Source organism: Lolium perenne, chromosome 3, assembly GCF_019359855.2.
Source record: "Lolium perenne isolate Kyuss_39 chromosome 3, Kyuss_2.0, whole genome shotgun sequence".
Taxonomy (NCBI): Eukaryota; Viridiplantae; Streptophyta; class Magnoliopsida; order Poales; family Poaceae; genus Lolium; species Lolium perenne.
This window is the reverse complement of record NC_067246.2, coordinates 139,024,737-139,041,326: the sequence shown is the minus strand read 5'-3', so window position 1 is coordinate 139,041,326 and position 16,590 is coordinate 139,024,737.

The following is a 16,590-nucleotide window of genomic DNA, read 5'->3' as shown; positions in this document are numbered from 1 at the left end:
CTGCTCTTGATTCACCATCTGTGATAAGTCAACTTATTTCACCACCACAAGCTTCACGTGTTGGTACTTCTGCTGAATCTGAAAATTCCTCTGATAATTTTGATGATGCTTCTACTGTGCTTGATGATAATGGTTCATTAGGTCATTTTCTAGATGCTACAATTGCTAGGTCTAGACAAATTGAAAATACTGAAATTCCTAATGAAAATACCGTTACACCTGTTAATTCACTTGAGTCTATTATGATCCTGATGAAGATTATGTGGAACTTGATGATGATTTTATTGATAAATGTAATGCTACTACTGATGCAAGTAACATTAAAAAGCTTCCTGCACAACGTGCTGTTAGATATAAACTGTCTCCTGATCCTAAATTTGCCACATCTCCTATAAACATTAAGGATAAGGATTATGATTTTTCTCTTGATTTATCTCATATATCTATTGTTGAGAAAACACCTTTTTGTGGTACTGAAAAAGAAAGTGTTGTAGAACACATGATTGAGCTTTCTACTTTGAGTAGCTTGTTTTCTGATGATACCAAGAAGCGTACTTATTTTGTTGCTAATTTTTTTCCTTTCTCATTATAGGATGATGCTAAAACTTGGTATAATAGTTTGCCTCCTGATTCTATTGATAGTCCAAATGGTTTGCTTGATGTTTTCTTTCGAAAATATTTTCCTGCTAGTGCTCAACATATTGCTTTGCAGAAAATTTATAGTTTTGACCAGGAAGATGGAGAGAAATTGCCTGAGGCTTGGGCAAGGTTTTGCTCTCTTCTTAGAGCTCGACCTGGACACGATTTGGAAAAGCATGACTTACTTGATATATTTTATAGTGGACTAACCATTGAGTCTAGGGCATACCTGGATAGTTATGTTGGTTGTGTTTTCAGGAAAAGAACTCCAGATGAAGCTGAAGAATTATTGGCTAGAATAGGCCAAAATCATGATGATTGGACTACACCTGAACCAACCCCAACACCAATATTGAAGAAGAGGGGTATGATTGAATTAAATGATGAAGATATGAGGGAAGCTAAGAAATCTCTTAAAGATAAAGGTATTAAATCTGAAGATGTGAAGAATTTACCCCCCATAGAAGATTTATGTAAGATAACTCCCCCTTCATCCACGATTGAGGTACATTCTCTTCAACACTTTGATAAAGAAGATATTCCTTACTCAAAACCTCCTGATCAATGTTTAGATGAGTTTGATAATTATGTTGTTAAACAAGATAATTTTAATATGAGAGTAGAGAATCATTTAATGGAAAATTCTCAAGCTATTAGTAAATTGCATGATATTGTGGAGAGAACCTCCAATGATGTTAAGATGCTTGTTAAACATTTTCATATGGTTCAAACTCAAATTGATCAACTCACTAAAGTGCAAAATGACTTGTTAAAAAATACTTCTAAAGAAAAACATGCTTATGAAGTAACAACTAGAGGTGGTGTTTCCACTCAGGATCCTCTATATCCTGAGGGGCATCCCAAAAGAGTTGAACAAGATTCTCAATGAACTAAAGAAACTAGTGGTCCTTCTAAGAAAAAGAAGAAGAAACATAAAACTGTTGTAGAATCTTCTGAACCTGTTAATGATCCTAATAGTATTTCTATTTCTGATGCTGAAACTGAAAGTTGTAATGAACATGATAAAGATAATGATAAGAATGATGTTTCTGATAAAGAAGAGATTGAAGATGAACCTGAAAAGCATGCTAAAAATAAAAAGTACACTAAAGAAGATTTTATTGCTAAGAAACATGGTAATGAAAGAGAACCTTGGGTTCAAAAGCAAATGCATTTTCCTGCTAAGAAACTAAAATCAAAGGAGGAAGAACACTATAATAAATTTTGTGATTGGATGAAACCTTTATTTTTGCAAATCCCTTTGACTGATGCTATTAAATTGCCTCCTTATTCAAAGTATATGAAAGATATTGTCTCAAACAAAAGGAAAATTCCTAATGAGGAGATTTCCACTATGCTTGCTAATTACTCTTTCAATGGCAAGGTTCCAAAGAAGCTGGGAGACCCAGGTATACTGACTATCCCTTGTTCCATCAAGAATAATTATGTTAGAACTGCTCTATGTGATTTGGGAGCAGGAGTTAGCGTTATGCTTTTTTCTCTTTACAAGAGACTTTATTTAGATAAGTTGATACCAACTGATATATCCTTGCAAATGGCTGATAAATCTACTGCTGTTCCTGTTGGTATATGTGAGGATGTTCCTGTTCAAGTTGCTAATAATTGCTTAATATTAATTGATTTTGTTGTATTGGAAATGCCTGAAGATGATAATATGTCTATTATTCTTGGAAGACCTTTTCTTAACACTGCAGGGGCTGTTATTGATTGCAATAAAGGAAAAGTTACTTTCAATGTTGATGACAAGGAACATACTGTTTATTTTCCCACGAGGATTGATAAAGTATATGGAGTTAATACAATTTCTAATTTGAGATCTATCAAAGTGGGAGTTATTGATTGTCCTATATATGAGCCTAAAGAAGGATATCAAAATATTATGATTGGATCCATATCAATACAATATAAGGTAACATGATTGATTTGAGGTTTATTTCTTCTTATGACATGTAAAATTTATTTGGTGGCAAGACTTGATCAACCTTGTTAACAAGTACATTTTATATGCATAGAAGAGCTAGACAACATTTCTTTCTTTCTCCACTTGTTTACTTGCTGTAGTACTACTTGTTTTGCAAGATGCTTTAGCTGTTTAGAATTTTGGAAATCTTTTTCTGCTCTGAAACAGTTATTTTAACACCCAGAAATGTGCATTTTTCGAAGTTTTCAAAAATTTACAAAAAGTATATCACTGGTCCTATTTTTCAAAATGCAACCTGGGAGTGCCTGGGGCTGACCAGTGGGGCACCCCAGGATTGCACCCCATGTGCCGGCGCGGCCAGCAAGGGTGGTGCGCCACCCTGTGGTGAGGGCCCCACCTGGCCCTCCACTCACTCATCCACCTACCACTCCACTCTCTTTCACGGGAAAACACACCACCATTGTTCAAACCCGAGTTTCTTGCTGTTCTTGCTCGAAATTTTTGATCTCCTTGCTCAGCCCATCTTTGCTGCTGAGATTTGGAGCATTTGCTCTCCGGTATGTGACTCCTCCGATTATCCAAATAGAATTTTGTATAGTTGAGTATATCTTGAGTAATTTGCTGCTGTAGGTGACATGTTAAGTGAGTTTGCATGCTTGATTCAAGTTGTAAAAATTAGTTTTGATGCATGTTTAGTACTCTATCAAGTTCCTATGGTAGTTTCCCTCATTTATATGTCTCAAAATCAACTTTTATAATGATTGTTGAAAAATTTCAGAAAATGGAGTGGAATAGACATCAACTCAATCAACATGAATTGGAGGTGCATGAAGTTATGAGAGTCCACCGTGAAGAGGGGGTATTCCCCTCCTACTACCCATGCACCGATTTCATGAGGAGTGCAGGAATTTTTCAGGATGTTCAAAATCTAATTTCTAATGCAGGGTTAGAAGATTTTTTTGTTGGTGAACCTTACCAATATGCAAAACTAACCATGTCAGTGGTGCAGGATTTTGAATTCCATTGGTCCCAACCTAACCCCATGGTTCAATATAAAATCTACAATAAAACTATCAACTTGCCCTTTGATGATTTTTGTGCAGCTATTAAAGTGCCACAGTGGGGATCACGTGAGAAGATTAGGGGGCTGCCATCGCAACTCTTGAAACTTTACGAGATGATCTATCAAGGGAGAAGTTTCTCGGATGAGAGTGGTAAAATTCGTAGTATTCAACTCCCATCTATTCGCTATTTTTCTTACTTTATCACCAAGTGCGTTCTTGCTAGAAAGAATGCAAATAAGTTATCCATCCATGATTTGGTTTTCGTAGCTGCTGCATTGCAACGTGATAGAACTTATAATTTGGGTGCTTTGATAGCATTTAGGCTTGCTACTAAGCGTGATAAAGGAGGAATTTGTGGAGGTCTCATTGCCTCTCGTTTGCCAGCTATGCATGGTGTAGAACCTCACCCTCTTGATGTTCAGCTCTCTGTAGAGAAACTTGATATTGTTTCTATGATAAAACATGACTTTGTTTCTAATTGGTCTAACTTTAATAACCTGTCCTATGAGATAACCTTTTTCAAGAAAAAGTGGAGAGTAATTAAATCCGAAAGGCTAGTTGGATTGCCTGCACCTGCTTTGTTTAACCTTGATTCCAGGAACGGTTGGTCGGTCACAGAAGATGAACTTGATGCATACATAGAGAGTTGCGGCCATCACGCAGGGGGCGGCATGGAGGAGGCCGAGGATCCCCTCGACTTGTCGCTCGACACAGCAAGTTCTTCACATCAGTATTCCGGGCATGTGGACCTTCATCCTTTCTTCGGCATAGGGATCTTATTACGACCACGCCATGTATGATCCACCGGCGTGGAACCCTGACCCTCGCTGGGGTTGATCTCCACTTAGGCGAAAAGCCTAAGCTTGGGGGGAGGTATGCCGGCATCACTCATTCATTGCATATTACAATTACCGGATATTTGTACATACTTGTTTTGCTTCTTTTGGTTGTTTCTCTTTCGGTTATTTTTATTTCAGTAGGTTCTTATTTTAGTTTTTGGAGGGTGTTACTACTGTAGTAACCTTTACTTTTACTTTTTATTTCATTTGTGTGCCGATGGTTGCCTCTAATATGAGGAAGATGATATTTGGGGAAGTGCTGTCTAAAAAAAACAGATTCTGGACTGATACTGAAAAAATTCCTGTGCGTAGCCAGGACGTTATTTTGAGCTGCCAATTTTTGAGCATGTTCCCCAGGTTATTATCTAACTTTCATTAGTTGAGCACTTTTCTAGTTGAACAGCATAAGATTTTCTAAAAAAATGATTACTGAACTGCTGTCATGTTTTGGCAGATTTCTGCCACTTTGCTTTTGTATGACTCTTTTAGTTATCATTCTCTTGTTTTTGCTTTGTTTCTTTTCTAAAACACGAAAAGACCAAAAATATTTCTGTTGTTTCTCTTTATAATTTGTTTCTTTGGTTTCTTGTCCTTATTTTGCTTTATTTACTATCGTTGGTTTGCTATGAGAAAATCCAAAAAGATTTTACTTTCGTTCTTGTTTCTAATTCGAAAACACCAAAAATATTTGTTGTTCTTCTTCGGTTTTGTAAAGTTTATTATGGAGTTCAGCGGTCTCCGGTGGTTGGAGCTTGGTTTTCATTTCATATTATTCAAGCTACACAAGTGAAAGGCAATAATGACGATCTACGACAAATCGACCGTGGTGAGAGGTTGGTATGAACTCTATTTGTTTTCATTTTTGTACATATACTCATTCATGTGAAAATGCTTAGTTGGTTCATGTGAGGTATATGTTATTTAATGAAAGTCTAGTAGTTCATGATCTCTCATGCTTAGCTCCAATTTATTAATATGAGTAGCATGTCATAAATATTTGCTTGCATTGTTTTATTCATAGATAGGTATGACATTGTGGTATCCTCCTCTGAATAATTCATTTGAATTGACTTTGCACATGCTCACGCATGCATATGACTGAAAAAAAAGTCAATTAAGCCTCGATGATTTACTTTGCTTCAGAGTTCTTGTATCACTTTTATACCTCCGTTAATTTTATTTTGTCGCAAGCATGATTATGACGGTTATTGCTCTCTTGATTGTCGCTTCTCAGTCTATTGCTAGCCTTCACTTGTACTGAGCGGGAATGCTGCTCGTGCTTCCAAACCCCTGAAAACCAAGTTATTCCAAAGTGTCCACCATAAATACCTATGCATGGCATTTCAAACCATTCCAAGTAAATTTTCATGTGCTACCTTTAAAACCTTCAAAGTACTTCTCAATTTGTGTCAATGTTTTATAGCTCATGAGGAAGTATGTAGTGTTTTATCTTTCAACCTTGTCATTTACCCCTGACAGACTTTCACCAATGGACTAGTGACACATCTGCTTATCCAATAATTTTGCAAAAAGAGCTGGCAACGGGGTGCCCAACCCCAATTAATTAACTTTTATTAATAATTCTCTTCACATGTTTTGCCCTGATTTATCAGTAAGCAACTTAATTTGCAAATAGACACTCCTCCATGGTATGAGAATGTTGGAAGGCACCGGAGGATTCGGTTAGCCATGGCTTGTGTAAGCAAAGGTTGGGGGGAGTGTCATCCATAATGAAACTAAAATACATGTGTAAACAAAAGAGAAGAGGGATGATCTACCTTGCTGGTAGAGATAACGTCCTTCATGGGAGCTGCTCTTGAAAGTCTGGTTGACAAGGTAGTTAGAGTACCCACTATCATTCGTTGACAACAACAAACACTTCTCAAAACAATTTTACTTCTGTTTTAAAAGTGAAAAGCTCTAGCACATGTTAATCCCTGCTTCCCTCTGCGAAGGGTCAATCTTTTACTTTTATGTTGAGTCACCATCCTTTCTTTGAGCACCTTCTTGAGAGCATAATTGTCATTCTTAGTGTAATATGCTTGTCCCAAAATATGATTAGTTGTGGTATAACTTTTATGCTTTTATCTTTGATAATCTTTACTTCTAGTCTTTCCATGAAATTCAGAGGTGCCTGGGCATTTATGTTTTGCTGTACAAATACGGGCAAGAGAGATACCACGTTATCATATCTCTTTATGAAAATTGTAATCTTTCTGATAAATATGATTCATGATGCTTGTTATTAGTTTGTTGGTATCTTTTTCATGATTGACATAACTATTAGATGACTTTATTTGCATTTATCTTATTATGAATTGCCTAAGTACTCATCCATATCATGAGAATATTTACATCATATGAACAATTTTTTCGTGAAAGTTCTTTTATCGCACTCAGTTGTTAACTGAATTGCTTGAGGACAAGCAATAAGCTAAGATTGGGGGGAGTTGATACGTCCAAAACGTATCTACTTTCCCGAACACTTTTGCTATTGGTTTGCCTCTAATTTGTGTATTTTGGATACAACTAACACGGACTAACGCTGTATTCAGCTGAATTGCCCTGGTGTCTTATTTTTATGCAGAAAATCAACTTTCAGGAAAATCCCCGGAAATAATTGCAATGGGCATATTTTCACTGAAGACTTACGGAGCCAGAAGACGAGACGGAGGGGGGCCACGAGGTGCGCATGTTGGAGATATGCCCAAGAGACAATAATAAAATGGTTATTATAATATATCTTTGTGTTTATGATAAATGTTTGCATACCATGCTATAATTGTATTAATCGAAACATTGATACATGTGTCTTATGTGAACAACAAGGAGTCCCTAGTAAGCCTCTTGTATAACTAGCTTGTTGATTAATAGATGATCATGGTTTCGTGATCATGAACATTGGATGTTATTAATAACAAGGTTATGTCATTGATGAATGATGTAATGGACACACCCAATTAAGCGTAGCATAAGATCACGTCATTAAGTTCATTTGCTGTAAGCTTTCGATACATAGTTACCTAGTCCTTCGACCATGAGATCATGTAAATCACTTATGCCGGAAGGGTACATTGATTACATAAAACGCTATTGCGTAAATGGGTGGTTATAAAGGTGGGATTAAGTATTCGGAAAGTATGAGTTGAGGCATATGGATCAAGAGTGGGATATTGTCCATCCCGATGACGGATAGATATACTTTGGGCCCTCTCGGTGGAATGTCGTCTAATTAGCTTGCAAGCATATGAATGGTTCATAAGAGATGACATACCACGGTACAAATAAAGAGTACTTGTCGGAGACGAGGTTGAACCAGGTATAGAGATACCGATGATCAAACCTCGGACGAGTAACATATCGCGTGACAAAGGGAATCGGTATTGTATGTAAATGGTTCAATCGATCACTAAGTCATCGTTGAATATGTGGGAGCCATTATGGATCTCCAGATCCCGCTATTGGTTATTGGTCGGAGAGAAGTCTCAAGCATGTCTGCATAGTTCACGAACCGTAGGGTGACACACTTAAGGTTTGATGTCGTTTAAGTAGATATGGAATATGGAATGGAGTTCGAAGTTTTGTTCGGAGTCTCGGATGGGATCTAGGACATCACGAGGAGGTCCGGAATGGTCCGGAGAATACGATTCATATATAGGAAGTCATTTTCTAAGTTTGAAAATGATCCGGTGCATTTATGGAAGGTTCTAGAAGGTTCTAGAAAAGTCCGAAAGAAATCACCATGGAAGGTGGAGTCCTTGGGACTCCACCTAGCTTGGCCAGCCAGCCAAAAGGGGGAGGAGTCCCAGGTGGACTCCACCATAGTGGGCCGGCCACCACATCAAGGAAGGAGAGGAGTCCCACCCCAAATAGGATTCGTCTATATGGCAGTTTTCGAATTGGGGTCTTACTCGTTCTCTGGGCAAACCCTAGATGTGTTCCACCTATATAAAGATGAGGAGAGGGTGGGGCCGGCCACATCTTTGGCCGCACCACCCAAGGCACCCAAGGCCGGCGCCCTAGCCTCCCCTCTCCCCAAACCCTAGCCGCCCCTCCTCCACATACAACTCCCGCAGCGCATAGGCGAAGCCCTGCCGGAGTTCTCCACCACCACCGCCACCACGCCGTCGTGCTGTCTGGATTCCGAGGAGTATCTACTACTTCCGCTGCCCGCTGGAACAGGGAGAAGGACGTCGTCATCAACACCGAACGTGTGACCGAGTACGGAGGTGCTGCCCAATTGTGGCACCGTCAAGATCTTCTACGTGCTTTTGAAAGTGGCAATTGATCATCTTCTGCAACAAAGATATCTAATCTCGTAGGCTTTGGAAATCTTCAAGGGTTAGTCTCGTGATCCCCTCGTTGCTACCATCTTGTAGATTGCATATTGGCTTGGTTTTCGTTCTCGCGGTAGGAATTTTTTTGTTTTCTATGCTACGAATCCCATCAGTGGTATCAGAGCCGTGTCTATGCATAGATTGGTTGCACGAGTAGAACACAATTGTTTTGTGGGCGTTGATGCTTTGTTGTCTTTAGTTCGTGTACTTTGCATCTTGCGGCATGGTGGGATGAAGCGGCTCGGGCTAACTTTACATGACCGCGTTCATGAGATTTGCCCCACGCTCGACATGCAACTTGTATTGCATAAGTAGCTTTGCGGGTGTCTGTCTCTCCCACCATAGTGAAGATTCAATTTACTCTTTCTATTGACAACACTAGTATCACCGTTATGGTTCATGTTCGTAGGTAGATTGGATCTTACGCGAAAACCCTAAACCATGTAAAATATGCAAACCAAATTAGAGGCGTCTAACTTGTTTCTGCAGGGTTTGGTGATGTGATATGGCCATGATGTGATGATGAATATGTATAAGATGATCATTATTGTATTGTGGCAACCGGCAGGAGCCTTATGGTTGTCTTTATATTTCATGTTGTAGTATTATTTCAAAGTAGTTGTAATAGTTGCTACATGAGGTGAACAACCATGAAGACGGCGCCATGAACCTTGACGCTACGCCGACGATGATGGAGATCATGCCCGTTCATGATGGAGATCATGTCCGTGCTTTGGAGATGAAGATCGAAGGCGCAAAGACTAAAGGGCCATATCATATCACATTATGAATTGCATGTGATGTTAATCTTTTATGCATCTTATCTTGCTTAGATCACAACGGTAGCATTATAAGATGATCCCTCACATTAATATCAAGATAATAAAGTGTTCTCCCCTCGTATGCACCTTTGCTACAGTTCGTCGTTTTGAAGCATCTCGTGATGATCAGATGTGATAGATTCTACGTTCACATACAACGGGTGTAATAAGCCATGTTTGCACACGCGGAATACTTGGGTTTGCTTGATGAGCCTAGCATGTACAGATATGGCCTCGGAACACAGGAAACCGAAAGGTTGAACACGAGTCATATGGATGATATGATCAACATGTTGATGTTCACCATTGAAGCTACATCATCTCACGTGATGATCGGTTTTGGTGTAGTGGATATGGATCGTGTGCCACTTAACAACTATGAGGGATGTTGTATTAAGTGGGAGTTCATTAGTAATTAGATTAAAACATGAACTAATTATCATAAACATAGTCTGAATAGTATTTTGAATTAAATTTGTAGAATCGGCATCCGTTTTCTACCATGCGCTAGTCTTATAATTGAGATAGAAATACTGTTAAGTCTGACAAGAAACTTTACGGACTGGTACCGTATTGTTAAAGAATAAAGAAATGATTAAGTCCTATTGCAAACTTTTAGTAAACCTCACATTGCTGATTCAAAGAACAATTGTTTCAATTAGTACCTAGAATCATCTTGTCTCCGTAAAACTTTAAGTTCAAATTTGTTTGAAAAGTAAGGAGCTGAAAATTTTATTTTCAGAAATAAGCGAGGTATGAGATATATGTGATATCTAAGACCTTGTTGCAAGGTGATATAATATAATTTGGTGAGACAACATAAACTCATAAGTTTTATGGGAATGTATGAAGGTTGAAGACGCCAGGCGTCCCAATCCTCCAACTATTGGGGCACTAATGATATTCGCATATCCATGAATTGATCGTCCTTAGTATGCACCGTTGCTAAGACTCGTCGTTTCGAAGCATCTCGTGATGATCGGGTGTTATAGATTCTACGTGTGTATACAACGGGTGCAAGCCAGATTTGCACAAGCGAATACTAAGGTTAAACTTTACGAGCCTAGCATGTACAGACATGGTCTCGGAAAGTCGTCATGATATGATGGATAAAATTATGTGTGAAATTGTTCATCATATTACATACTACCTCCGTTTCAAGGAATAAGGCGCCCTCGTTTTACGAGCTTTTTGTTTGACCAAGAATTACTTGAAATAGATAAAGATTGTTTGTATGAAATTACTATCATTAAAAAGTTCTTTTTAATACAAATCCAACGATACTACATACATATAATATAATCAAGATTTTATTGCTCAATTTTTATGGTCAAAGTTCGTCATGAAACACACGTGCGCCTTATTCCTTGAAACGGAGGTAGTAGTTACTAATAGTAAAATCTGGAAACACTTTTCATATGATGATCAACTCCAAAGGAAGAACCTCAAGGTTATTGGTATTTGACCAACAAACCTAGAAGTTATTGATGTTGAAGTGTTTTTCTGAATAATGAGGAAAGCTAAAAGAGAAACTACAAAAGATTATTGGGAGAAAGAAAGAAAAGATTAGAAAGTCTAGCTCAGGTGTATATAAATGATATACATGTTATGGATGTATTCCTTGTTTGGTCACATAATGAAATTCTTGGGTATTTGTACCAGATTGGTTGGTATGAGATGTCATACAATACAACGCAATAGAAGAATATGATGGCCTAAGTGACTGATAAGGAATATGGAAATAATGCACGTCTGGAACATAATAAAGTGTTATTATGTTTGTCGTTGGCATTCTACCTAGCCCTTAGAATTTATAATAAAGAACTTAATAATTGTTATTTTGCTCTGGTCAAATGAAAACAATGAGTTGTTCAAATTATGACATTACTCCATGTAGGATGGATAAGTTATTATAAATCTTAATGGTGAAACACACATACATAACACTGACGCTAAAATGCCATAAGGCAAATGATTTAAATTCCACTTATTTGTGGAACCGCCGTTTAGGTCATGTTAGAAAGGAACGCATGAAGGAACTCCATGCAAATGGATTTTTGGAGTCATTTGATTTTTTGAATCGTTTGGCGCTTGCAAATATTTTCTAAAGAGAATGACTGAAATACCGTTCATAGGCCAAGAGTTGAACGGGCAACTAACTTAGTGGAAACATACATGATGATGTATGTGGTTCACCGGACATAGTTGTGTGCGGGAGATTCTTCTACTTCATGAAAACTTCCAACAAAGAATTGAGTATATATATGTGGATATATTCGATAAGGAAGAAGTTTGAAACATTTGAATGGATTCTAATAAATTTCAGCATGAAGTGGAAATCATCATAATAGAAAAGTCAAATATCTATGATTGGATCATGGGGGAAATATTTGAATTACGAGTTTTAGCGAACATCTAATAGAGTTATGAAATTGTTCTACAACTCACGTTTCTTGGAGTATCATAGTGATGATGTAGTATCCGAGAGACGTATCCAAACCTTGTTGGATTAATGATGAGATAAAATGACGCCATTATATTTTTGTGGATTATGCTTTAGAGGCTACCGCTTTTACACTGAATAGAGCATCATCATGATCCGTTGAAATGACACCATACAAGTTATGGCATGGGTATAAACCCTAATAGTTATTTCTTAAAAAAATTGTAAATAAGTGTACAACCAAATTCGGATGTATGTATTTGTTGGTTATCCCAGAGAATTGATTGGGAATTCTTTCCACTATGAAGTAAAAGAAAAAAGTGTTTGTTAATGTTACTTGCTTATTTCCAAGACATTGTTTTCCAGTGAAGTATTTGAGTGGGAGGACAATAGAACTTGATAAGGTTTATGAACCTGAGCATAATGATCAGAGTAGCGCGACATCGGAAATTGGTTCCAGAAGAGGCCACGAAGATCATGGCTCCCATGATCGAGGTACCTATTGAGGTACAAAGTGTTTTAGCCATGGAGATCGAGGTACCTATTGAACCTTGTAGATATGGTTTACTTTGTGATCAAATAAATGATTTGTGGACAAAGGATTGATTTTGAACAATGATAAACCAACTACATACAAAGAAGTTATGATGGGCCTTGACTCCGTTAAAATGGCTATGCGCCATGAAATCCAAGATATATGAATACTTTTTGAAAGTAAAGGGATATATAAAATTGATGGACTTGGATGGAATAGCCTTAAAGAAGCTCGGCTTGTCGAAAAGTTGTTTATGACAAAGTTCAAAGAGTTGACTACGATAAGATTAGATTTTCTGTAGCGATGCTTATAGTCTATGTGGATTATTCTAGTAATCGCTACATATTTCTTTTATGAGATATCATAGTAGGATGGCAAAATACATTACTTAACAGAAGTGTGTATTAAAGGTGTATACAAGATACAACCAAGAGTTTTGCTAGTCCGTGGAATACTAGATAGGTATACGAACTTCAATTGGATGAAGTGAGTATCGCGGAGTTGGAATCTTCACCGGATGAAATAGTCAAAGGGTTTTTTGATTTCATCAGAGACGATGAAGAGGCTTGCATTTGCAAGAAATTAAGTGGGAGCGCTGAGACATATTTATAACACTTTATGTAGATGACATATAGTTGGTTATAAATGATGTAATTATATACTTGATTATAAAAGGTTTCATTGAGAATTAACTTCAATGAAATGATATGGATTGAAACATAGTTAGTGTCAAGATCTATGAAGATAGATTGAAACACATAATAAGTTTAAAGTCAAAGTACATATAATGGATATTGAAGTAGTTCAATATAGAAATATTAAAGAAGCTAGGTGTTCTTTTCATGCGAAGGTTTTACAAGACTTGAGTGTATCTGACACTCAATGAGTAAAAACACATGAGTGATTTCAGATCACGATTAATATGTACACAATCAGATATCATGTGCTCTAAAGTGTTATGAGCATGTACCAGAGTGATTCATGTGATGATCATTGATCAAACAGTAAAGAATATCCATGAGTGCTTTCGAAGAACCAAGGATATTTGTTTTGTATGGGAAATGACAAACAAATCGCTGTAAGGTGTTGCACCAATATTAGTTTGGTCACATATAAAAATAAAAATTTCAATCTAAATTAGGCTAAGTGTTGTTTAAAAGGTAGCACAATGATCTAGAAGTTGTCTATGCTAGATTTAGATGAGTTCTAAATATTGTGACGGATTCTATAAATGAAGGCAGAGTATGTCATTGTTTTGACAGTGACTGAGGATGTTTTAAGTCGAGGAGTTCTTTGAGAACTTGGTGTAGTTCCGATAGTGTCAGAATTTTTAAGCTATATTGTGTATGACAATATTAGTGACATATTTCAGACCGCGGAATTAAGGTTCCACCAGAAGACCAAACATATTTAATGCCGACTCATTTGGAAAATGAGTGATGCGTGAAGATGCAAATGAATTGCAAAATACATACATTTCTGAGCATGTCAGATCCGTTGACTAAAAACTCTCCCGTAAGCAAAACATGATAAAGAACCAGAAGGCCAAGGTGTTATATCTTTACAAATGTAAACTAGATTATTGACTCTAGTGCAAGTGGGAGACTGTTGGAGATATGCCCAAGAGGAAATAATAAAATGGTTATTATAATATATCTTTGTGTTTATGATAAATGTTTGCATACCATGCTATAATTGTATTAACCGAAACATTGATACATGTGTGTTATGTGAACAACAAGGAGTCCCTAGTAAGCCTCTTGTATAACTAGCTTGTTGATTAATAGATGATCATGGTTTCGTGATCATGAACATTGGATGTTATTAATAACAAGGTTATGTCATTGATGAATGATGTAATGGACACACCCAATTAAGCGTAGCATAAGATCACGTCATTAAGTTCATTTGCTATAAGCTTTCGATACATAGTTACTGTTGGAGATATGCCCAAGAGGCAATAATAAAGTGGTTATTATATATCTTTGTGTTTATGATAAATGTTTATATATCATGCTATAATTGTATTAACAGAAACATTGATACATGTGTGTTATGTAAACAACAATGAATCCCTAGTAAGCCTCTTAACTAGCTTGTTGATTAATAGATGATCATAGTTTCATGATCATGAACATTGGATGTTATTAATAACAAGGTTATGTCATTATGTGAATGATGTAATGGACACACCCAATTAAGTGTAGCATAAGATCACGTCATTAAGTTATTTGCTATAAGCTTTCGATACATAGTTACCTAGTCCTTTCGACCATGAGATCATGTAAATCACTTATACCGGAAAGGTACTTTGATTACATCAAACTCCACTGCGTAAATGGGTGGTTATAAAGGTGGGATTAAGTATCCGGAAAGTATGAGTTGAGGCATATGGATCAACAGTGGGATTTGTCCATCCCGATGACGGATAGATATACTCTGGGCCCTCTCGGTGGAATGTCGTCTTATTAGCTTGCAAGCATATGAATGGTTCATAAGAGACCACATACCACGGTACGAGTAAAGAGTACTTGTCAGGAGACGAGGTTGAACAAGGTATAGAGACACCGATGATCAAACCTCGGACAAGTAAAATATCGCGTGACAAAGGGAATCAGCATCGTATGTGAATGGTTCATTCGATCACTAAGTCATCGTTGAATATGTAGGAGCCATTATGGATCTCCAGATCCCGCTATTGGTTATTGGTCGGAGAGAGGTCTCAACCATGTCTACATAGTTCGCGAACCGTAGGGTGACACACTTAAGGTTTGCTGTCGTATTAGTAGATATTGAATATGGAATGGAGTTCGAAGTTTTGTTCGGAGTCTCGGATGGGATCCAGGACATCACGAGGAGTTCCGGAATGGTCCGGAGAATAAGATTCATATATAGGAAGTCATTTTATAAGTTTGAAAATGATCCGGTGCATTTATGGAAGGTTCTAGAAGGTTCTAGAAAAGTCCGGAAGAAATCACTATGGAAGGCGGAGTCCCGGAGTGACTCCACCTAGCATGGCCGGCCAACCCTAAGGGGGTGGAGTCCCAGGTGGACTCCACCATAGGTGGCCGGCCACCCCACCTAAAGGAAAGGTGGGAATCCCACCTTGAGTGGGAATCCCACCTTGGGTAGGTTTCATGTCATATGGAAGATTTTGGTTTGGGGTCTTATTCGAAGACTTGTAGACCAACTCTTGGGGGTTCCACCTATAAAAAGAGGGACAAGGGGAGGGGGCCGGACACACCAAAGCCCTAGCTGGCCGCACCCCTCAAGTGGCCGGCCACCCTCCCAAACCCTAGCCACCCCTCCTCCACCTCTTCTCCCGCATACGCTTAGCGAAGCTCCGCCGGAGATCTCCATCGACACCGCCACCACGCCGTCGTGCTGCCGGGATTCCAAGGAGGATCTACTACTTCTGCTGCCCGCTGGAACGGGGAGAAGGACGTCGTCTTCATGAACACCGAACGTGTGACCGAGTACGGAGGTGCTGCCCGATTGTGGCACCATCAAGATCTTATACGCGCTTTTGAAAGAGGCAAGTGATCATCTTCTACAACAACGAGATCTAATCTCGTAGGCTTTGGAAATCTTCAAGGGTTAGTCTCGTTCATCCCCTCGTTGCTACCGTCTTCTAGATTGCATCTTGGCTTGGATTGCGTTCTCGCGGTAGGAATTTTTTGTTTTCTATGCTACGAATCCCTACAGTGGTATCAGAGCCATGTTTATGCATAGATTGGTTGCACGAGTAGAACACAATTGGTTTGTGGGCGTTGATGCTTTGTTGTCTTTAGTTTGAGTACTTTGCATCTTTGTGGCATAGTGGGATGAAGCGGCTCGGGCTAACTTTACATGACCGTGTTCATGAGATTTGCTCCACGCTCGACATGCAACTTGTATTGCATAAGTGGCTTTGCGGGTGTCTGTCTCTCCTACTATAGTGAAGATTCAATTTACTCTTCTATTGACAACA